General features: G+C 45.3%; 1 protein-coding gene across 2 annotated transcripts in view; it reads left to right on the forward strand.

Annotated features, from left to right (window-relative positions):
• Positions 1-24,182, forward strand: part of nphp4 (nephrocystin 4) — a 231,594-nt gene that overhangs the window by 146,186 nt on the left and 61,226 nt on the right. For both annotated transcript variants that reach the window (XM_062965716.1, XM_062965719.1), the window contains one exon: positions 5,703-5,758. The gene's annotated coding sequence lies outside the window, so the exon portion shown is untranslated. The remainder of the gene's footprint in view (positions 1-5,702; positions 5,759-24,182) is intronic.

Consider the following 24,182-nt stretch of genomic DNA (forward strand, 5'->3'; position numbering starts at 1 on the left):
TAACACAATCCTTCAGGGCCTGGGTGGCGGGAATCGGAGCTGACAACGGCCCTTTGGAGCAGGAATCTCAACCGGAAAGTTTTAAGTGGAGCCCTCGGGGTTTCGCCTTGGTTTTGGCTTCTGACTCCGCGGGAAAATTCATAGCATCAAAACACTAGAAGAGACCCCCAAAGGCCATCTGGTCCAGTCCCTTTCTACAATGCAAGGAGACACAATCCAAGACAGGACGTTCTTCCTCTATTGCTCTATCTTCACCACGGCATCCGTTCCGATAGTTAAACATGGCTATCTTTTGATCTTTTGATTCGCTCATTTGCCATTGCTTTCCGTTGAGGTGGAGAGAATGTGATTCTCCCATGAGCATGGGTTCTTTGGAACCCTAGTCTTCCAACACTCAACACTTGAACCTCAACAACAAGGTATCTTGAGCTTCAATACAGAACGGTATGGATACTCAGAATGGAAAGGCACAGATACTCAGGGATGGAAAGGCATGGATACTCAGGGATGGAAACGAGAAGATACTCAGAGATGGGAAGCCAAAGATACTCAGGGATGGAAAGGCAAAGATATTCAGAGATGGAAAGGCATGGATACTTGGGGATGGGAAGCCAAAGATACTCAGGGATGGAAAGGCATGGATACTCAGGGATGGAAAGGAATGGATACTCAAGGATGGAAAGGAATGGATACTCAGGGATGGGTAGGCACAGATACTCAGGGATGGGAAGACACGGATACTTGAGGATGGGAAGCCAAAGATACTCAGGGATGGAAAGGCATGGATACTCAGAATGGAAAGGCACAGATACTCAGAGATGGAAAGGAGAAGATACTCAGGGATGGGAAGCCAAAGATACTCAGGGATGGGAAGGCACGGATACTCAAGGATGGAAAGGTACGGATACTCAGGGATGGAAAGGCACAGATACTCAGGGATGGAAAGGCAAAGATATTCAGAGATGGAAAGGCATGGATACTTGGGGATGGGAAGCCAAAGATACTCAGGGATGGAAAGGCATGGATACTCAGGGATGGAAAGGAATGGATACTCAGGGATGGAAACGAGAAGATACTCAGGGATGGGAAGCCAAAGATACTCAGGGATGGAAAGGCACGGATACTCAGAATGGAAAGGCACAGATACTCAGAGATGGAAAGGAGAAGATACTCAGGGATGGGAAGCCAAAGATACTCAAAGATGGGAAGGCACGGATACTCAAGGATGGAAAGGTACGGATACTCAGGGATGGAAAGGCACAGATACTCAGGAATGGAAAGGCACGGATACTCAGGGATGGAAAGGCATGGATACTGGATTGGTTCTGACGTTGCCTCGACGAAAATTCGGATGCAGACGTCGTTCCCGAAAGCTGATTTCTCCCCATCTGGAGCCATTTTGGATATTTACGAGCGAGATTGACTCGGAGGCTTTTAGACTCTCTCTCTCCGGCGGAATCACAATGTGAAGAACGCCTCTCCGGCTGATCATCTCGTGTCAGCATCCATGGATTTGCAGCCTCCCTGATGGCTTGCGATGAGGTTAGATCCGCCGTAAATATAATGAAAGGGAAGCTTGTGAGTGAATTGCCTCCACGGTTGTTGTGAAAAACAGAGTGTGCGGAACGTCTCGCGGAAATGATGATTCTTCTTCGTTTTTGGAAGATTTAGAGACCGCTCCGTCCCGAGAGCTTAGGATAAGAGAACCATTCTTAATACAAATGGCTCTTAAAGGCCGCGGTGAAAACAATTGCAGGAAATGGGAAAGGGATTGGAAATACTGCAAAGGTCGTGAAGTCAAAATTACCTCGTTTTCAACCCGTGTTTTGTTAAAATATCCCCCGTTTTCATTAGTATTTCATAACTCCCTCAAATATATTCTCGCTTCTTCTGTTTACTCATGATTGCTTTGGTTTTTCCATTAATGTGAAGAAGACATCTTCTCTTCCTCTCCTCTCTTTGTGTTCTTTTCTCTTTTCCTCCTCCGCTTATTCTCCTCTTCTCCTTCTCTTTTATTTCTTCTCATGCTCTTCTCTCCTCTTCCTCTTCTTCTCGTCTCTCTTCTTCCTTCTCCTGTTTTTCTCTATTCTCCTCCTCTTCTCTCTTCTTCTCTCTCCTCTTCCTCTTCTCTTTTTTTCTTCTCTGTCCTCCTCCTCTTCTTCTCCTCTTCTTCTTTCTCTCCTTCTCCTCCTCTTCTCTCTTCTTCCATTACTTCTCTTCTGCTCTTCTTCCTTTTCGCCTCTCTCTCTCTTTCTTCTCGTCTTCCTCCTCTTCCTTGAGGGGACGCCCTCGTGTCCAGGCACTCGATAGAGAGGAATTGCTGACTCTATTAACGGCGGTCAGAGCCAGCTGTCGGTCCTCATTGCTTTCCTTATTAATCAACGGGGGCGACGACGGCACGACTTGGCCGCCTCTCACCTCGCTGCCCAGGCTGATAAACTGATTAAACGGAGGCTCTCCGGGGACGTGGTGGCGGCAGTGCCCTTCATTTTCTCATCTCTTTCAGAGAGCAGGACATCAAATGGGACGACAACAACTACGCTATTTAATTGAGTGTTGTTAGCTTTACGACACTCATCGAAGACACTCTGGTTTGAGATCTGTGCCCAAAGTCAGAAGGGGCGACTCCGGGGCGCTCTTATTTCCACTAGTGTTAATGTCTTAACCACAGCCCGGGGGTAGCAACGAGCACTTGGTTAATTACTACGGGTTAATGAAGTCTCCTTGCTCTTTCGCTTCGGGAGATTTGGTACGGGGCACGCGGCAAAACCCATTCGGCACTCTGCCCTTTGCGGCTTCGAACCGGGCCCGTTTGCCCCGAAATCAGCCCGTATTTTGGGACCCGAGGAAGTGCAAAGTCCCAACTTGGCACACATGTGTTAACACCAGAGAGGCACCGCCTTGTATTGGAGGTGTTTTGCGCTGAAATGCTCTAATGGGGTTTTGGGAAGCCAGCCACGGAGCGCCGAAGACAGAGATAATGGCTCCTTACCTCCGAGAAAGGTCTCCAGTATTTTTAAGAACGCTTCCAGCTCCTTCCCCAAATGGCTTTGGCTTCATTAACAGGCTGCGGAGATCTCAAGGAGACCCTTCAAGGGTCTCCTCCTCCCATGATATCCACTTCTAATCTTGTTTCTCAAAAGCGCCAGATGTGAGGTATGTGTACGCATCAAAAATGAGCAAATACAGTTTGGGAGAACGGCCATTCATACCATCTCCAGACACTCCTGCTTTCGGTGGGATGGTCCTATCCTGATGAGACATCTCCTTGGCTCCCATTGGAGAACAGGTCCCATGGTGTTGTTGACCTCCCGTTGAGCAACAGGTCCCATGGTGTTGTGGGAACTCTCATTGAATAACAGGTCTCATAGTGCTGTTGGCCTCCCTTCGAGCAACAAGTTCCATACTGTTGTTGACTTCTGATTGGACAACAAGTCCCATAATGTTGTTGACCTCCCATTGGGAAAAGGTCTAATAGTATTGTTGATGTCGCATAATTTTATTGGCCTCCCATTGGGCAACAGGATAGTGTTGTTGGCTTCCCATTGGGTTAAACGTTCCATAGTGTTGTTGACCTCCCACTGGGCAACATGTCGCATAATTTTATTGGCCTCCCATTGGGCAACAGGATAGTGTTGTTGGCTTCCCATTGGGTTAAACGTTCCATAGTGTTGTTGTCCTCCCATTGGGCAACAAGTCGCATAATTTTATTGGCCTCCCATTGGGCAACAAGATGTTGTTGTTGGCTTCCCATTGGACAACAGATCCCATAGTGTTATTGTCCTACCATTGGGCAATAGGATAGTGTTGCTGGCTTTGTTGCTACGCAGAATCTGATAACATGAAAGGCAAACAGATGTTATAGGTAATCGTTTTTCCCAGTGACAAAGAGTTCTGTGTTGCCAGGAGAAATGGGCTCATTCCTCGCCATCACGGCCACCATCATCCTGATCTTACCATCCACGTGTTTTCGCTACTTCTCCCAATCCCATTGTTCAGCCTCCTTTTCTCTGAGCCTCTGCCCTTATTGTTTTTGAAGCCGTGTTTGATTTATCCTCCCCTTAATGGGAATATGCTTTTAATAAGGACTCATGGCTCGCGTACAAGATGTCGGAGCCAAAGTAGCAAATTGAATGGAGCTCGCAGCATCCCTCCCACTTAAGCTGCTGCTTCTTCCTTTTTTTTTTTTTTTTGGCAGTGACATAATTTATTTCCAAATTCATCTGTTTGATTCAACTTGCTTCAAAATAGCATTTGCATTCTTTGGTCGTCCCGATCTGGCTCGCCTTGCAAAGGCCCCGTTCGTAATTCCATCTTCTCCTCGGATACGTCTCCGCTTATGACCTTCATCTACCCACTTCCGCTGCTGTCCGCCGTCCAAAGCGCCTTCTCTCAGATGACTCATCCCGTTCTCCATTGGGATGACAACTCTGTTAGTTGCATATACGCAATGGTGGAGTATCTCCGGACACAACTCAGCTCCCTCTCCAGCCCACCTTCAAAGCCAGCCTCTTATTTGGGTTGCGAGGAGGATGGGCAACAAAGAGATCCTGCTTCTGATCGTCAGCATTAACTTGCTTTGCAGGAGGAGTGGAAGTAATGATAATATAATTATACTATCTGTGCCCAGCCACGCGTTGCTGTGGCAAAGTGGTGGTGGTATTGGTTAAAAGTTGTTGTGGAATTTTTATTTGACGTTATTTGTATTTTTTAAATTAATTTTATTGTCACTTATCTTTTTATTTATTATATTTTATTATTTTGTTGTATTATTTTTAGTTATTTTGTTATAGTATTTTATTATTTTTTTTAGTGTTTTTAATTATTTTTATTGTATTGTTTGGATTTATTTTATTTTTTATTCTTTTATTAACACTGGGCTGAGTGGGTTGCTAGGAGACCAAGTGGGCGGAGCTTAGCCTTCTAAGTGGCAGCAATTGGATAAAAACAATTATTGCTCTCCCTCTAAGTAGGACTTTATTTTTCTTTTCTTTTTGTTGTATCAACCTAGAGGCATGGATGATGGGTTGTGTTGTCAAATTTCGAGGTTGGGGGGCCTGTAGTTTTGTCGTTTTGTGGGTCGCCGTGATGCCATCACTCATTTATATATATAGATTTTATTTATATTCCACCCTATTTTATTTATTTATTTATTTACTGTATTTATATTCTCACCCCAAAGGGGACTCAGGGTGGATCACAATGCACATACACATGGCAAACATTCAATGCCATGATTAGACATACGACATATATAGACAGACACAGAGGCAATTTAGCATTTTTCCAGCTTCCAGCTTCATGAGCCTATGCTCGATTGCGGCCACAAGGGGAGCTGCCGCTTCAACGTTCACTTGTGGGTGAAAAGTCAGGAGAGAATGCTTCTGGAACATGGCCAGGCAGCCCAGAAAACTCACAGCAACCCAATGATTCCAGCCGTGAATGCCTTCAACAACACATCGAAGGCCAATCCGTTTTTTATATTGTTTTATCTCCACTTGTGGAGATAAACCAGGAGTCTGAGATGAATCTAGTAAAGGAATTGGAAAAGGGGGGGAACGAGAACGAGGACTCCAAACCCTTGTGATAAACCCGTATTATAATTTGCATAGGGAAATTACACATTTCCTGGGATGGTTAATTAGAACATCTTTGTTCTCTTATTTTTATGAATCATTCATGCTTCCTTATCGGCTCGGAAGGCTGTCGCGCAAATGTCAACATGGCTTCGGCATCTCCTCTCCCCGCCGACGAGAAGGTAAATATATGTTTAATTTTATCCCGTTTAATTTGTGCCGGATGCATGTTAATTCGTGGAGAACAACATGTTGCGGGAGGGCTCCTCGCTTTATTTACGGACACCGAGACACGACTCGACTGGAGATGAGATTGGGCAGCGGATAGCCAAAGCGCCACAACTCTTGGGCCTCGAGGTTGAGAAGATCCCCACATCTTCTCAACCTATTGCGATGTCAGTCATAATACGTATATCCCAAGTTACGTCTTGGAATGCAACTCCAAGTTGGAGCCCAGAGCTTGGGAATAGTCCTTCCTCAGTTTCAGCTCGGAAGGTTGCGTCTTTGGCCTATATTACACTCTGGAGCTTGGACATGTTGAGAAGAACCTCAACTCTGCAGGTCCAGAGTTGAGGTTCTTCTCTCATCGAAATTCTGGAAGCGGACACCCCAAAAAAGGGCCTTCTAAGAAAAGGGACCAAAGGTGTGTCTTGTGTGTGCCTTCGGGTCTCCCATTGACTTCATACGAGTTTTCTGGAGCAGAGGTGGGTTTTGCTGGTAATGTCCTCTGAAATAGAGCCTATCACACATGGTATTCCTTGGTGGTCTCCCATCCGAATACTCGCCATGCTTAGCTTGCTAAGAACTAGCATAGCATATTAGGGGCGTAGAGCCTATCACACATGATATTCCCTGGTGGTCTCCCATCCGAATACTCACCATGGTTAGCTTGCCAAGATCTAGCATAGCATATTAGGGATGTAGAGCCTATCACACGTGGTATTCCTTGGTGGTCTCCCATCCAAATACTCGCCATGGTTAGCCTGTTAAGATCTAGCATAGCATATTAGGGACGTAGAGCCTATCAAATGTGGTATTCCTTGGTGGTCTCCCGTCCGAATACTCACCATGCTTAGCTTGCTAAGATCTAGCATAGCACATTAGGGGTGTAGAGCCTATCACATGTGGTATTCCTTGGTGGTCTCCCATCCAAATACTCGCCATGCTTAGCTTGCCAAGATCTAGCATTGCACATTAGGGGTGTGCACAAGGTGGAGAGGAGACATGGGAGACATGTTTCAATACTTGAAAAGATGTCCTAAGGAAGAGGGAGCAGGTTGACTTTCTGGAACCTAGGACCCAATGGAGCCATGGGTTCAAATCACAAGGAAGGAGGGTCCACCAGAACATTAGGAAGAACTTCCTGATGGTAAGAACTGTTCAACTGTTCTTTGAAGGCTTTGAAGCAGAGGTTGGGTGGCCATCTGTCGGAAGTATCTTCCTCAATGGCAGAAGAGTGTTGGATTGGATGGACGAAAGGATCTCTTCCAACTCTAGGATTTTATTATTCTGTCTATTGTACTGGAAGGAAGATGGTTCTGGAACAGGGACAGTATTGAGATAGTTAGCCTGTGTTGGAAAAGTGGTCTTGCCGACTATTGATGTGTCTCCCTTGAGGAAGCAACACCACAATGTGACACAGCAACTCTTGCGCCGTTTACCTGCTCCACAGGGGAGAAAAACGTCTACACGGACACGTCTTGGAGGGATGCCATGCTCCGGTGGTCTTGTTTGTGTCTACCACAAGCGGCGCGAGAGGCACCGAGACGGCTCTCCTTGTGCCGACAGCTCAGAGATTGCGTTGGCTTCTCGTCCGGCTTCTCACGAAGCAGAGGGGGAAACGCCAGGGAGGAATTTGTACCAATGGATGTATTAAAAGATCTCCTTGGCAACCAGGAATTCTCATAAGCCAGTGCTTGGAAGCGGTGGAATGAGGACTTGAGCCAATGCCTTTTCGAAGCAGAGAGACACGGTTGTGCACAAACCCACAAATACACACACACACACACCACGGGCCCACGTCTTCATTAGCTGCCGAATGCCTCCCAGCCATAACATATAATAATGTTTGATTAATATCGAGCAATCTGTCACTGATGAGGCGCATTTCGCCACCGCCGCCCGGCTAGTAATTAGGTAGTTTATCCATTCCGTAGGTTCACTAACAAATGCTGACAAATGGAGAGGCTTCGGGGGAAAGACACAAGCAAGTAAACAAGGGGAGAACCTAGAGGAAAGCTTGGCTGACGTTAATCCCGGGTGAAACGAGGAGGTGTTGGGGCAAGTGGGGAGTTTGCATGTTGCCGACGGATTGGGATACGGAGCCTACCAGCCACCTTGAGCCTCAATCTTGGAGGAAAGGAGACGTAAGAGAGGGAACGGATGACTGAGATCTTCCCTGATGAGTCTGCTTGAGCTTCAAGGTCAGCAAAGGAGAGCCTTCTCTTTGTCCCACCACCTTCTAAGAAGCTCTTTCTCTATCGCTTCAAGGGAGGTGGTCATCTCTATCTCACTACCTTCAAAGGAGGTCCTGCTCTCCATCTGTCTTCTTCAAAGGTCCTTATTCCTTCAAATGAGATCCTTCTCTCTATTTAAAGAGGTTCTTCTCTCCATCTGCCACCTTCAAAGACCTTTCTCTCTATTTCCTTAAAAGAGGTCCTTCTCTCATTCCTTCAAAGGAGGTCCTTCTCTCTGTCTCTTCAAAGGAGGTTCTTCTATCCACCTACCACCTTCAAATAAGGTCCTTCTCTTTATTTTCCACCTTCAAAGGAGGTTCTTCTCTCTCTCTCTCTCTCTCTTCTCTCCATCTGCTACCTTCAGAGAAGGTCCTCTCCATTTTCCATCTTCAAGGATGTCCTTCCCACCATTTTCCTCCTTCAAAGGAGGTCCTCCTCTCCATCTGACACCTTCAAAGGAGATTCTTTCCTCTTATCTCTTCAAGGGAAGCCCTTCCCTCCATTGGCTACTGTAATGAAGTACAAATTTTTGGTTTACAGATGTTATGTTTAATTGTGTGTTTGTGTTTTAAAAGTGTAAGTATTACAGTTACTGCATGTCAGCACTTAGAGGCTGGTTGCCATGGAGAAGTAGGTGGAGCCAACTGCTGTTTTGTTGAAGAAGTGCAGAGTTTAAAAAAGAGAGTCAGTCTGTGCTCTGATGAGTCACAGGGAAGATTGATCCTAGGTTGAGGGGATCAAGGAGACTCAATTGTTCATTTTGAGTCGGTTTAAAATAAGTTTGGTGACTTATTTAATGTAGTCTGTGTCCTGGTAAGGAACAGAGAATCTGTGATCGTATATCACAGGGGTGACTGCGGTTTAAAAGTAGCAGAGAAAGAAGTGACACTTTAGAGAGTTTGACTCATCTCATTCTAGTATTGTAACTGTTAATAAAAATACCTCTAAGTGAGAAACAACATTGTAACCACTAAGCTCTGTGCCTGAATAAACTTGTTCTTGTTTTTCCAACAAGTTACCGTTATGGGTTCCCGGAGGTACCGAAAGTACCGAAAGAAAACAAATCCGTGCACAAGTCTATTCATTATTATATCAAACCCAAAAACTGAAACTCAGCATCCAACGAAACGTCTAACCTGGAGGAACCTGAGCGTGCAATGCATACAGCGCGAACGGGATTGTGGGTATAATAATTTTGCAGTGCCCACAACTTCTTTCCCGAGAATGGAGAAGGCCTTGGGCATGTTCCTCTGGATTTAATTGTGAGTTCTTCCTCTTGAACAGCTTGGCATGCAGCTGTTGTGTTTCCCCCCCCCTTTTGTTTAGAAGGAAACTCATCTTTTCTCTCTTCTCTCTCCTTTTTTAAAACACTGAAGTTAATCTTTCTCTCCTCCTCCTCCTCCGTTCGGAGAGAGAGCCAACCCGCTTTGATGTCTGCCATGTCCAATCCATTATTAATCGCCGTAAATCTGCTATAATCTCTACAAACATATTTTCATTCCGCCGTACAAATCGGCGGGTACACCAACTTTCTCTCTAATATATCTCGGGGCCCGGCCAATTGTCGGGATGGAATACTTGGAACCATATTTGGACAATAAGGGAACCGTCTTCCATCTCTGCTTTGTTTTGTCTTTTCGGAGGAAAAAACAGGTTGGCAGATTGACTTCTCGCCGGAGAAAGAGGTGCTTGCTGGCATCTTTGCTCTTCTTTGGGATTGTTTTCGGTTGTGGTTACGTCCAGGAGGAGAGTGAAGATCACTAACTCTACAGAATTGACTTGACGGAGAATGTGGTTGAATCACTGAGGCCATCAACACCTTGAGGGTCTAGGTCAGTGGTTCTCAACCTTCCTAGTGCGAGTTCCTCATGTTATGGTGACCCCCAACCATAAAATTACTTTCATTGCTACTTCATAACTGGGTTGTTGTGTGTTTTCCGAGCTGTATGGCCATGTTCCAGAAGTATTCTCTCCTGACGTTTCGCCCACATCTATAGCTGGCATCCTCAGGGGTTGTGAGGTTGTGATTTTGCTACTCTTATGAATCGTAATGTCAATATCTGATATGCAGGATGGATTTTCCTTCACTGGACCAAGACCCGATACACCCAAATTTGAATACTGGTGGGGTTGGAAGGGATTGATTTTGTCATCTGGGAGTTGTAGTTGTTGGGATTTATAGCTCACCTACAATGAAAGAGCATTCTGAACTCCAACAACGATGGAAGTGGACCAATCTTGGCTCACAGATCTCTCGCGACCAACAGGAAATACTGGAAGGGTTTGGTGGGCATTGATCTTGAGTTTTGGAGTTGTAGTTCACCTACATCTAGAGAGCACTGTGAATCCAAACCATGATCGATCTGGACGAAATTTGGCACCAAAATTTGAATACTGGGGTGGGGGTGGGGATTGATTTTGTCATTTGGGAGAAGGGCAGGCAGCGAGATCTTCAATGTTTTCTGCCAAAGAGGTTCCTAAGACTATCAGAAATATGTGTTTTCTTGTGGTTTTTGATGACTCCTCTGAGACCCCCCTCGTGGGTCCCGACCCCTAGGTTGAGAAACTGTGGTTGAGGTGGGTTACAGGTGGTGGAATCCAACTCCACGCTGCCCAAGTCTGCAGTCCTCAATAGTCAGTTAACTTTAGTATAGGCTGAGGCGGTCAATACATTTGTGAGCTGATATCGCAAACAGGTGTGTATCTCTATATATATAAAAGAGTGATGGAATCCTGGCGATACAACAAAAGAAAAAGGAAAATAAAGTCCTAATTAGAGGGAGAGGAATAATTGTTTTTATCCAACTGCTGCCAGTTAGAAGGCTAAGCTCTGCCCACTTGGTCTCCTAGCAACCCACTCAGCCCAGGGGACAGGCACAAGAGTTTGGAGAGACCCCTAAGGACAACCATACAACAGACATTCAATACCAGCACTACCTCAACAAGTTCTCACCAACACCACCAGACAATGCCACAGCAACGCGTGGCCGGGCACAGCTGGTATATATATATGCAAAGGCCTTGGCATCGGATTTTGCCGAGGCGACAGAAGCGGGAAGAAGGATGCGCTGACACTCGAGAGTGAGAAAATGGGTATTTATAATCCTTCGCTAATGGCACGCTGGCTAATCCCCCCCAACTATACATACCATTTGTATAAATTATTAGCCGCTCGTTCCTCAATCGGAACGGATATCTGGGCTTTTGCAGGCTGCTCACAAATCACGCTGCAGTGACTCTGCTGGCAGGAAAGAGAGAGAGAGAGAGAGATGTCGCGAACGCATCCCCGGGGATGATGGAGCTGGTCTGCTTGAGGGGAGAAAGCTTTCAAGGGCCACTCCAGATATGCAGAACCAGCTCACTTGAAATCCTCTTGCAGAACGAGTGAAGGAGAGAGAGAGAAAGGAAGATGGAGAGAGAGAGAGAGAGAGAGCTTGCTGGCATTTCACTTCACTCCTGGTCCAGATTAGACACGCATCTGGGATTGACTCCTTTTCCCATCGGTCAGTGGTAGATGCATTTGGCTCCTTTATGAGCTTCTGTGGGTCTGTCTACACTGTAGAATCAATGCACATTTGACCCACTTGAACTACCATGGCTCAGTGCAATCGGGTCCCGAGAGTTGTAGTCCTACCAGGTCGGCAGCCTTTTCTAGGTGTGCCTGCCTACATCAGGCATGGACAAACTAAGGCCCGGGGGCCGGATGTGACCCCCTGAGAACTTACCTCAGGCCCTACTAATTTTTTCTTGCCCTCAGCATAAGGACATGGTGGTCCGCCACATCCTTATGCAGAAAGGGCGAGGGAGGATGGCACGCAGCAGCCGAGAGCCCTCTGGAGCGCTCTCAGCCACAGCATGTCTCATCCTCCTCCCGGCATAAGGACAGTGTGAGCAGTCCCATCCGTATGCCAAGAGTATGGCCTAAGGAAGGCACGCAGTGGTTAAGAGCCCTCGGGAGCATCCTCGGCTGCCGCCTGTCTCGCCCTCCTCCCGGCATAATTCCGAGAAGACCGCCCGAAGATCCGGGGAGGAGGATCAGGGCAGTCGCCGTATGTCTCGTTTCCCTCCTGGCATACGTAAGGGGTGAGTAGCCCCATCCATATACCTGGAGGATGACCTGAGGATGACCTGAGCCCTGCCCCACCACCTCTCGGTCCCACCCTCTCACAGACCCCGATTCCTGATCTGCAGTCCCATTTGCAGAAACGAGTCAAGACGTTATATCATGAACATTCGTCTCGGCCGAGGGCGTTTTGCTGAAAACCCTAGATCGATAATATCCATCGATTTTGTGATTGATACTTCGTATCTTGCGGATGGCTGTGACGTTGGTTTAATTGAAATGAACGATTGTTTATCGGGATCGGTGTCCTGTTCTCTCTTTCTCGGCGGCGTTTGCTATCAGAACATTTCAATATCTATCTCTGAGGCACCTCTGGCGGAAGCTGATCATCGATTCAAATTGAATCCATAAATAATTGAATCTGCAAAAGTCTAAAACATGGAATAGCAGGAAATAATAACACGAAATAACACAAAAACAATTCGTGTTATTTTGTGCTTCAGTATCCCAGATGCCCGAGACCTCAAGTTTAGGAATAACACGAAATTACACAAAATAACACAAAACCATTTCGTGTCATTTCGTGCTTTGGTATCCCAGATGCTCGAGACCTACAGTTTAAGAATAACACGAAATTACACAAAATAACACAAAACCATTTCGTGTCATTTCGTGCTTCAGTATCCCAGATGCTCGAGACCTACAGTTTAAGAATAACACGAAATTACACAAAATAACACAAAACCATTTCGTGTCATTTCGTGCTTTGGTATCCCAGATGCTCGAGACCTACAGTTTAAGAATAACACGAAATTACACAAAATAACACAAAACCGTTTCGTGTTATTCTTAAGCTGTAGGTCTCGAGCGAAGTCCCCTGAACTCTGGATAGCACGAAACCACAAAATAATTGCGGTTGGCCCGTTGCACTTCGCAGCTCGATCTCGAAGGATCTTTTCCGCCAGGAAACGAAACTCTTTCATCTCCAAATACATCTCCAAAATTCCCGATCCATCCTAAGGCGGCAACCATCACAACCGATAAATCCCACGCCAACATTTTTCATACCGTAAAGGTTATGTCCTATTCGGTGCTACCCGCATCCGGAGCTTGGAAACGAGGATGGGAAGAAGGGCGATAAATCTTTGCGAGATGCGGCTCATTATCCGGGTGGCATTTAAGGGTAATTTATGCCCCGTTGGAAATTGCACCGGGGGTGGCACCCGGCTCCCGGCGAGTGTGTCAGAAGCATCGGGATAAATTTATTTAACTTGAGCCCTCTGCGCATTTTTATAGGCTATTTATCAAAGTGGGCGAGGCATCCGTTGCTCGATAAACGACTTATCCGTCAAGGAGCACAAAGGTTCGAGGGCATTTTTGAAGCGCAACATTTTTGAAGCGCAACACATCCCGCCTCTTTTGCGCCAGGTTTGTGCGGGAATGAAAAATGGCAGCTCCCGTCTTCAATCTGCTCCGCATGTCATTCTGTACCTTGATGGAACCATCTGGGTGCTGAAGCATTGCCGCCATATAAATGCATTGCCTTGGACACTCCTTTCACGTTGAGATAAAATCCAGGAGTCCGTTCCACCAAAATTGTCACGGGATGGGTGTGTGAAATCTATCTATATAAAAGAGTTATGGAATCCTGGCGACCTACAAAACAACAAAACTAAACACCCCACAACCTCGAAAATTGACAGCACAACCCCTCATCCACGCCTCTAGGTTGATACAACAAAAAGAAAAATAAAGTCCTAATTAGAGAGAGAGGAATAATTGTTTTTATCCAATTGCTGCCAGTTAGAAGGCTAACTTGGTCTCTTAGCAACCCACTCAGCCCAGGGGACAGGCAAAGTTAGGCCTCACTTAGGCCTCTTCCACACTGCCTATAAAATACAGACACCACCAGACAACGCCACAGCAATGCGTGGCCGGGCACAGCTAGTGGATTATAGTTTCCAAATCACGAGCTCCTTGAATCGCTGCAAACTGGACAGCAAGTGTCCCAGAAGGAAGCAAAACACAGCAGAGTCCTTTCTCAGCAAAAATACGCCTCGGCCCATCTATCAGCAGAGTCCAAATGCCGGCATCTGACCTTATCTACACAATTTAGTAAAATCACGGGTTTAGGTTTTCACCCAAAATATCCAGAGGCATTAATCTTCACCGTTGCAATATATACAAATGCACAATCAGGACATGCAGATCCACTTTCCTTGTCTGTGCTTTCAAACAGTCAAGAGTCATCAAATAGTCACATTTATTTATTTTGCGTTGTCCAGGGACGGCGAATGACTCTGAACAAAGGATGCCCCCCAGGCAAGAGACAAACCTTTCCAATGCTAATTAAGGTGATTAACTGCAACATTCACCCTGATTTCCAACTGACAAAGAACTCTTCTCACACCCTGGACTCTCCACAGATACATATTCACCTTCCTTGCCTAGTTTCTCCATGCCTCACAACCTCTGAGGATGCCTGCCATAGATGTGGGCGAAACGTCAGGAGAGAATGCTTCTAGAACATGGACATACAGCCCGGAATACATACAACAACCCCATTTATTTATTTATTTCCCTCATTTCTATCACATACAACATAGGCAGATACTCGGACTGAGTCACACAGGAGAGAGAAAGATGGAACCTTTCATCCTCCCCATACAGCCACCAGTAAGGGACACGGGATGATGCAACACTTTTGCAATGATACCGGCTGATGCAACACCTCCCAACAAAGGATTCCCCCAAGGAGGACGCAGCCAGGCTTTGAAGCTGAAGCTCCACCAGACAAGGGTTCTCTCTCCCGCCCTGGACAGAGAAGATTCCGGCATTCTGTATAAATTGTTAGGTTCTCTTCTCCCAGTTGTGCTGTGGGTAAGTCTTCCCCAGAAGAAAGCACCAAGACACACGCTGGGTAGATTCAAACAGGTTTTATTGTACGGAATACCAGAATATTCTCTGTAGCCCATTTATATAGGGGCTCTCACATACCAGAGGGTAATTGAGGTTTTATGGCTGGCATCTGTTCTTTGTCAACGCTTGCTCTGTGTCCGGAGATGTCAAAGATCGGAGAACATGACATCAAGCACCAAGACACACGCTGGGTAGATTTAAACAGGTTTTATTGTACGGAATACCAGAATCTTCTCTGTAGCCCATTTATATGGGGGCTCTCACATACCAGAGGGTAGTTGAGGTTTTATGGCTGGTCAGCTTTATGGCTGGGATCTGTTCTTTGTCCGGAGATGTCATAAGATCGGAGAATCTTCTCTGTAGCCCATTGATATAGGGGCTCTCACATACCAGAGGGTAACTGAGGTTTTATGGCTGGTCAGTTTTATGGCTGGCATCTGTTCTTTGTCCGGAGATGTCATAAGATCGGAGAATCTTCTCTGTAGCCCATTTATATAGGGGCTCTCATATACCAGAGGGTTACTGAAGTTTTATGGCTGGTTAGTTTTATGGCTGGCATCTGTTCTTTGTCCGGAGATGTCATAAGATCGGAGAATCTTCTCTGTAGTCCATTTATATAGGGGCTCTTACATACCAGAGGGTAACTGAGGTTTTATGGTTGGTCAGTTTTATGGCTGGGATCTGTTCTTTGTCCGGAGATGTCATAAGATCGGAGAATCTTCTCTGTAGCCCATTGATACTTATATCAATGGGCTACAGAGAAGATTCTCCGATCTTACCAGAGGGTAATTGAGGTTTTATGGCTGGTCAGTTTTATGGCTGGCATCTGTTCTTTGTCCAGAGATGTCATAAGATCGGAGAATCTTCTCTGTAGCCCATTTATATAGGGGCTCTCACATACTAGAGGGTAATTGAGGTTTTATGGCTGGCCAGTTTTATGGCTGGCATCTGTTCTTTGTCCGGAGATGTCATAAGATCGGAGATCATGACAACATTATTCCACAGAGATATATATATAAACCCCACTTGCCTAGTTTCCAACAGACCTCACAACCTCTGAGGATGCCTCCCATAGATGTGGGTGAAACGTCAGGAGAGAATGCTTCTGGAACATGGCCCAGAAACCACACATGGAAGATGGATTTTACTTCTGTTGACGTTGTTCCTCTCTCTCTCAACTCTCACACACATACAAGGGATTTCTGGGTCTTCTGGGGAGGCCTCCTTTCGCCCGTGAAGCTTCTTCCTCTGCTTCAGGGAAGAAGGAGGCCGCCGGGGCCTCTGCCAAGGCCTCTCGTTTGTCAGCCAACAGACATCAGACTCCCGTGTTCTCCTTAATTCGTCCTTCTGTCCTCCCAGTTTCTGGGCACAGCCATCCGCCCGCTCTGAATATTCTCATCGCCTCTCGGTCCCGCTGGGAGGGCGTTGACTGCCTGCCATGGAATTTGTCTGCGGATGATTAGGACGGGAGAGAAACGCTCACGGCTGGACTCCAAATACCTCTCCATCTCTCTATCCACGTACCGTTCAGTTTCTGATCTCTAAGAATAAGACGGATACGTTCCCCATCACCAGGGAAAGGAATCCATCTGTGTTTGAGGTCGTTCTTCTGTCTCTTCCTGCTGGTTCCTTAGGACTTCCTCCCACGGTGCCTCTCCGAGCGTTTCCAGGCCTGTTTCTAAAGTGCTTTGCAATGCAAAAACATGCGTAAAAAATATTCACAAAAAATATTTGCAGAAATATTCATTAAAATAATCAGAAAAATATTCAGAAAAATATTCACAGAAATAGTCAGAAAAAATACTCAGAAAAATATTCACAGAAATAGTCAGAAAAAATACTCAGAAAAATATTCACAGAAATAGTCAGAAAAAATACTCAGAAAAATATTCACAGAAATATTCACATACTGTATATACTCGAGTATAAGCCTAGTTTTTCAGCCCTCTTTTTAAGACTGAAAAAGCCCCCCTCGGCTTATACTCGGGTGAGGGTCCTGGTTGGCTTATATTTGGGTCAGCTTATACTCAAGAATATATGGTACATTTTCGTACCGGGACTCGCTTGCCAGCCCTCCCAGTTTCTCCGTCGCCCGGCGTCCCATTAATTGGCGCTCAGGACACCTAATTAACTCTCTATACAGTGCTGAATAATACACATTTTGCCCGGAGAGTGATGGATCGCTCCAAACTGCTTAATTGCAGGAAGAGTTGCTATAAAAGTCCGACTCCGGCCTCCTTCCAGCTCGCTAATAGGAAGGGCACGGGAAGAGGAGGGAATGAATGGCATCGAATGGCCTCGCGGTTCCTCCCAGGATCAAAAAGCGTGGTCGCCTAATGAGATTAAACTGCCGCCGGCCAAATCGGGATTGGCGTGCGGAATCCATCAGGGTTGGGACAGGCTGTTCGTCACTCACCGTCCGTCAGTCGGAAAGGAGTCGAAGGCTTTGAGCCTCCTGGCGGAGAGAAGGAGCAGAGTATAAGTACACATGATGATGGTGATGATGATGGTGGTGGTGACGATGATGATAGATACGTAGCCGCTTTGAGTCTCCTGGTTGAGAGAAGAAACATGGTATAAGTCAACATGATGATGATGATGATGATGATGATGATAGTGGTGGAGATGATGGTGGTGGTGATGATAGATACAGAGCCGCTAGTCAACATGATGATGGTGATGATGGTGGTGGTGGTGACGATGATGATAGATACGTAGCCGATGATGATGACGATGATGATAGATACGTATAAGTACACATAATGATGATGATGGTGGTGGTGGTGGTGGTGATGATGATGATAGATACAGAGCCGCTTTGAGTCTCCTGGTTGAGAGAAGAAGTAGGGTATAAGTCAACATGATGATGGTGATGATGGTGATGATGGTGATGATCGTGGTGGTGACGATGATGATGATGATGACGATGATGATAGATACGTGTAAGTACACATGATGATGATGATGATGATGATGATGATGATGATGATGATGATGGTGGTGGTGGTGATGATGATAGATACAGAGCCACTTTGAGTCTCCTGGTTGAGAGAAGAAACATGGTATAAGTCAACATAATGATGATGGTGGTGGTGGTGGAGATGATGGTGGTGGTGATAGATACGTAGCCGCTTAGAGTCTTCTGGTTGAGAGAAGAAACATGGTATAAGTCAACATGATGATGATGATGATGATGATGATGGTGGCGGTGGAGATTATGGAGGTGGTGGTGATAGATACAGAGCCGCTTTGAGTCTTCTGGTTGAGAGAAGAAGCAGGGTATGTCAACATGATGATGATGAGGAGGAGGATGATGATGATGATGATGATGGTGATGATGATGGTGGTGGTGACAATGATGATAGATATGTAGCCGCTTTGAGTCTCCTGGTTGAGAGAAGAAGCAGGGTATAAGTCAACATCATGATGATGATGATAGTGGTGGAGATGGTGGTGGTGGTGATTATAGACACAGAGCCGCTTTGAGTCTCCTTGGGGAGAGAAGAAGCAGGGTATCCATAATATTTATTATTATTATTATTATTATTATTATTATTATTATTATTATTATTATTATTTGGATGATGCGTGCAAAAGGCCACCCTACTGGGATCTGCGCGCATCATCCAAAAATGCATCACACAGTCCTAGACACTTGGGAAGTGTTCAACTTGTGATTTTGTGATACGAAATGCAGCATATCTGTCTCGTTTGCTGTGTCATACAATATAATAATAATAATAATAATAATAATAATAATAATAATAATAATAATAATAAATGGAATCCAGCATGTCTATCTTGTTTGCTGTGTCATACAATAATAATAATAAAACGTGCACCTGCAGATATGTATTAATGGACTTGTTGGACAAGTGTTGGACTTGTGATTTTGGGATACGAAATCTAGCATATCCATCTTGTTTGCTGTGTCATACAATATAATAATAATAATAATAATAATAATAATAATAATAATAATAATAATAATAATATATTATTATTATTACAGTAGAGTCTCACTTATCCAACATAAACGGGCTGGCAGAATGTTGGATAAGCGAATATGTTGGATAATAAGGAGGCATTAAATAAAAGCCTATTAAACATCAAATTAGGTTATGATGTTACAAATGAAGAACCAAAACATCATGTTAGACAACAAATTTGGCAGAAAAAGTAGTTCAATATGCAGTAATGCTATGTAGTAATTACTGTATTTATGAATTTAGCACCAAAATATCACGATGTATTGAAAACATTGACTCCAAAAATGCGTTGGATAATCCAGAATGTTGGATAAGCGAGTGTTGGATAAGTGAGACTCTACTGTATTATTATTATTATTATTATTATTATTATTATTATTATTATTATATCTTGTTTGCTGTGTCATACAATAAAATAATAATATATTTGAATACTAGGGTTGCTGTGAGTTTTCCAGGCTGTATGACCATGTTCCATAAGCATTTTCTCCTGACATTTTGTTTGTGAGTTGTGTTGGGAACTAGGCAAGTATTTGGAGGCCGTTGAGGAAGGGCTAAGTGAGCCATGGGGAGAGAGAGGCTCCCAGGCCTGGGTGATTGATTGGCAGGAGGCTTGACGAGATGAGCTTCAGCTGAGGCCTCCTCCAACTGGGCCCATCTTCTGGCCTTGGCTTCCCTGCCTCCCTTTGTGTGCCTGGCCTGGACTTCTGGACCCTGACCAACTGGACATGGCTTCGGAATTGTCGTCTCCTCATGATCGGTCAGTGTTTCACAAATTCATTTCTCTTGGCTGGACTTTCAGAGAGTTGGAAGGACACCCCAAAGGCCATCCAGTCCAACCCTCTTCTCCCAGGCAGGAAGACAGAATTACTGTTATATTATTATCCATTATTATTATTATTATTAGTAGTAGTAGTAGTAGTATTACATCATTATTATTATTAGTAGTAGTAGTATTAGATCATCATTATCATTATTATGAGTAGTAGTAATAGTATTACATCATCATTATTATTAGTAGTAGTATTACATTATTATTATATAATAATGATCTGGTCATGTAAGTGTGATTTATTGTTATAATTGTATTATTTTACTTTTTTAATAATGTGTATTATGTTGTTATGTAATGTTTGTGTTGCTTTTATGACTGTAAACCGCCCTGAGTCCCATCCGGGAGATAGGGCGGTATATAAATAAAGTTTTATTATTATTATTATTATTATTATTATTATTATTATTATTATTATTATTATTATTATTATCAATTATGATATTGTTGTTGTTGGACTCCTAGAGTTGTAAGGGTCCCCCAAAGGCCATCCAGTCCAACCAGCTTCTAAAATTACTATTATATTATTATCAATTATGATATTGTGTTGTCGAAGGCTTTCATGGCCGGGATCACAGGGTTGTTGTATGTCTTTCGGGCTGTGTGGCCATGTTCCAGAAGCATTCTCTCCTGACGTTTCGCCCACATCTATGGCAGGCATCCTCAGAGGTTGTGAGGTATGGATAAACTTATGATATTGTTGTTGTTGTTGTTGGACTCCTAGAGTTGGAAGGGACCCCAAAGGCCATCTAGTCCAACCCCCTCCTTTATTCCACGCAGGAAGATAGAATTACTGTATTTTTATTGTTTTGTTGAAGGCTTTCATGGCCAGAATCACTGGGTTGCTATGTGTTTTTTTGGGCTGTCTGGCCATGTTCCAGAAGCATCCTCTCCTGACATTTCACCCACATCTATGGCAGATATCTTCGCTTTATTTCTTAATTGGTTGCTCTCCACCAGAGTGCTCCGAGCGACTTACAATTTAAAGTATCACTCCACAATATAAAAACATTCAACATAAAAACATCCAACAGTGACTGTTTGGCAAATTAGTTCGGATTTACTTATCCTCATAGGTTGGGAGGCCTTTCTTTTTGCTGAATCCTGAGCAAAATGTGTTTCTGCAAAACTTCAGATACGAAATCCTCCCATTTTACAAACAAACAAAAAGGAGGGGAAAGTGTTGTCATGAGGAGCCTCCTCTCCTCCTTCTTCTCTTCCCCTTTGGATTTTGTTCTGGACTTAATGAGCAATAAATCATGTTGTGTTTTTTATTGGGGGGAATAAGACAGATGGCTGTGTTTTTTGGTTAATGCGAAGCACAAGGTAGGCATAATCGCCCGCCAATTTGTCTCCGACACGTTAACAGATGCGGTTTTAATGGGAAGCTAAACTGATGGCCGAGCAGAAGAAGGAGGCCTCCACGTCCCGTGTCTCCTCACCTTGGGCCTCCTTCCGTCCTTCCTCCCTCCCTCCCTTCCTTCTTTCCTATCTCCATCCCTTCCTTCCTTCCTTCATCCCTTCCTTCCTCCATCCCTTCTTCCCTTCCTTCCTTCTTTCCTATCTCCATCCCTTCCTTCCTTCATCCCTTCTTTCGTTCTTTCCTATCTCTATCCCTTCCTCCCTTCCTTCCTATCTCCATCCCTTCTTTCCTTCCTTCCTTCTTCCCTTCCTTCCTTCTTTCCTATCTCCATCCCTTCCTTCCTTCATCCCTTCTTTCGTTCTTTCCTATCTCTATCCCTTCCTCCCTTCCTTCCTATCTCCATCCCTTCTTTCCTTCCTTCCTTCATCCCTTCCTTCCTTCTTTCCTATCTCCATCCCTTCCTTCCCTTCCTTCCTTCCTTCTTCCCTTCTTCCCTTCTTTCCTTCCTTCCATCTCCGTCCCTTCTTTCCTTCTTTCCTCCTTTCCTTCTTTCCTTCCTTCCTTCCTTCCTTCCATCTCCGTCCCTTCTTTCCTTCCTTCCTTCATCCCTTCCTTCCTTCCTTCCTATCTCCATCCCTTCCTTCCTTCCTTCCTTCCTTCCTTCCTTCCTTCCTTCATCCCTTCCTTCCTTCCTTCCTTCCTTCCTTCCTTCATCCCTTCCTTCCTTCCTCCTTTCCGTCCTTCCTTCCTTCCTTCCTTCCTTCCTTCCTTCCTTCCTTCCTTCCTTCCTTCTTTCCTATCTCCATCCCTTCCTTCCTCCTTTCCTTCCTTCCTTCCATCTCCGTCCCTTCTTTCCTTCCTTCCTTCATCCCTTCCTTCCTTCCTTCCTATCTCCATCCCTTCCTTCCTATCTCCATCCCTTCCTTCCTTCCTTCCTTCCTTCCTTCCTTCCTTCCTTCCTTCCTTCCTTCCTTCCTTCCTTCCTTCCTTCATCCCTTCCTTCCTTCCTCCTTTCCGTCCTTCCTTCCTTCCTTCCTTCCTTCTTTCCTATCTCCATCCCTTCCTTCCTCCTTTCCTTCCTTCCTTCCATCTCCGTCCCTTCTTTCCTTCCTTCCTTCATCCCTTCCTTCCTTCCTTCCTATCTCCATCCCTTCCTTCCTTCCTTCCTTCCTTCCTTCCTTCCTTCCTTCCTTCCTTCCTTCCTTCCTTCATCCCTTCCTTCCTTCCTTCCTCCTTTCCGTCCTTCCTTCCTTCCTTCCTTCCTTCCTTCTTTCCTATCTCCATCCCTTCCTTCCTCCTTTCCTTCCTTCCTTCCATCTCCGTCCCTTCTTTCCTTCCTTCCTTCATCCCTTCCTTCCTTCCTTCCTTCCTATCTCCATCCCTTCCTTCCTTCCTTCCTTCCTTCCTTCCTTCCTTCATCCCTTCCTTCCTTCCTCCTTTCCGTCCTTCCTTCCTTCCTTCCTTCCTTCCTTCTTTCCTATCTCCATCCCTTCCTTCCTCCTTTCCTTCCTTCCTTCCATCTCCGTCCCTTCTTTCCTTCCTTCCTTCCTTCCTTCATCCCTTCCTTCCTTCCTTCCTATCTCCATCCCTTCCTTCCTTCCTTCCTTCCTTCCTTCCTTCCTTCCTTCCTTCCTTCCTTCCTTCCTTCCTTCATCCCTCCCTTCCTTCCTTCCTTCCTTCCTTCCTTCCTTCCTTCCTTCCTTCCTTCCTTCCTTCCTTCCTTCATCCCTTCCTTCCTTCCTCCTTTCCGTCCTTCCTTCCTTCCTTCCTTCCTTCCTTCCTTCTTTCCTATCTCCATCCCTTCCTTCCTCCTTTTCTTCCTTCCTTCCATCTCCGTCCCTTCTTTCCTTCTTCTCTTCTCTTCTCTTCCTTCCTTCCTTCCTTCCTTCCTTCCTTCCTTCCTTCCTTCCTTCCTTCCTTCCTTCTTTCCTTATCTCCATCCCTTCTTCCTTCCTTCCTCCATCCAACAAATACACGTGTAGTGTGTCGATCTCCCCTTCAGTGGCTCTTTTCTCTTTCAAGAGGATTCAGGGTTGAACATGACAATATTCTGTATTTACAAAGTCCACTCCAATGGTTTCATAGGCAGCTCATCTCACTGGAAATACCGTATGTGTTTGCAAAGGCTGTGGAATTCAGGTCAGGCCAGGTGACACGTATCCACGGAGAGAGACACGGGCGGCTTAAGCCTCCTTCATGCTGAACCCACAGTGAAGGGATTACCGAAACGAGGCATTTAGGCCGTAGAAAGAGCCACCGGGTTGCATCCATAGGTTGCATCTTGGAAAATGAGCATCTCCCTGAGCATTGCAACCCACACAAGGACGTTGAACGCCATGTACATGGTTTCTGTTCCTGGGTTATCAATATCATTTCCACGTCCTAATGTCATTGTGATGAAGATCGCCATTAAACCCGAGGAATCCCGCATTTTGGGTGTTCAAGAAGGCCGCCAAGAAGAGCGACCTAGGCATATGTGTGTACTTACTTTACTTACTTAGTCCAAGTATGATGGTCCTCCAAGTGTAAGGTCTTGGTGGTGGATACATAGGTGGCCCATGGAGACCTTTTCTTGACCCGCATGTTCTTCCACAGTGAGGACATCGGCCTTGGTTAAGATTGGCTTGAGGTGATCTCTCATTATCCGAGGATGATGGTCCTCCAAGTGTAGGGTCTTGGTAGTAAGATGCGTAGGTGGCCATGAAGACCTATTCTTGACCCACATGTTCTCCTGTAGTGAGGACATCGATTTCCAGGTGGAAGGCAGTCTTGGTCAAGATTGGCTTGAGGTGATCCCTTGTTATCCGAAAATGATGGTCCTCCAAGTGTAGTGTCTTGGTAGTAGATGAGTAGGTGGCCGTGGAGACCTATTCTTGACCCACATGTTCTCCTGGAAGGCAGCCTTGGTCAAGATTGGCTTGAGGTGATCCCTCATTATCCGTGGATGATGGTTCTCCAAGTGTAGTGTCTTGGTAGTAAATGCG

This window comes from Anolis carolinensis, unplaced genomic scaffold (assembly GCF_035594765.1).
Source record: "Anolis carolinensis isolate JA03-04 unplaced genomic scaffold, rAnoCar3.1.pri scaffold_15, whole genome shotgun sequence".
In the NCBI taxonomy this organism is placed as follows: Eukaryota; Metazoa; Chordata; class Lepidosauria; order Squamata; family Dactyloidae; genus Anolis; species Anolis carolinensis.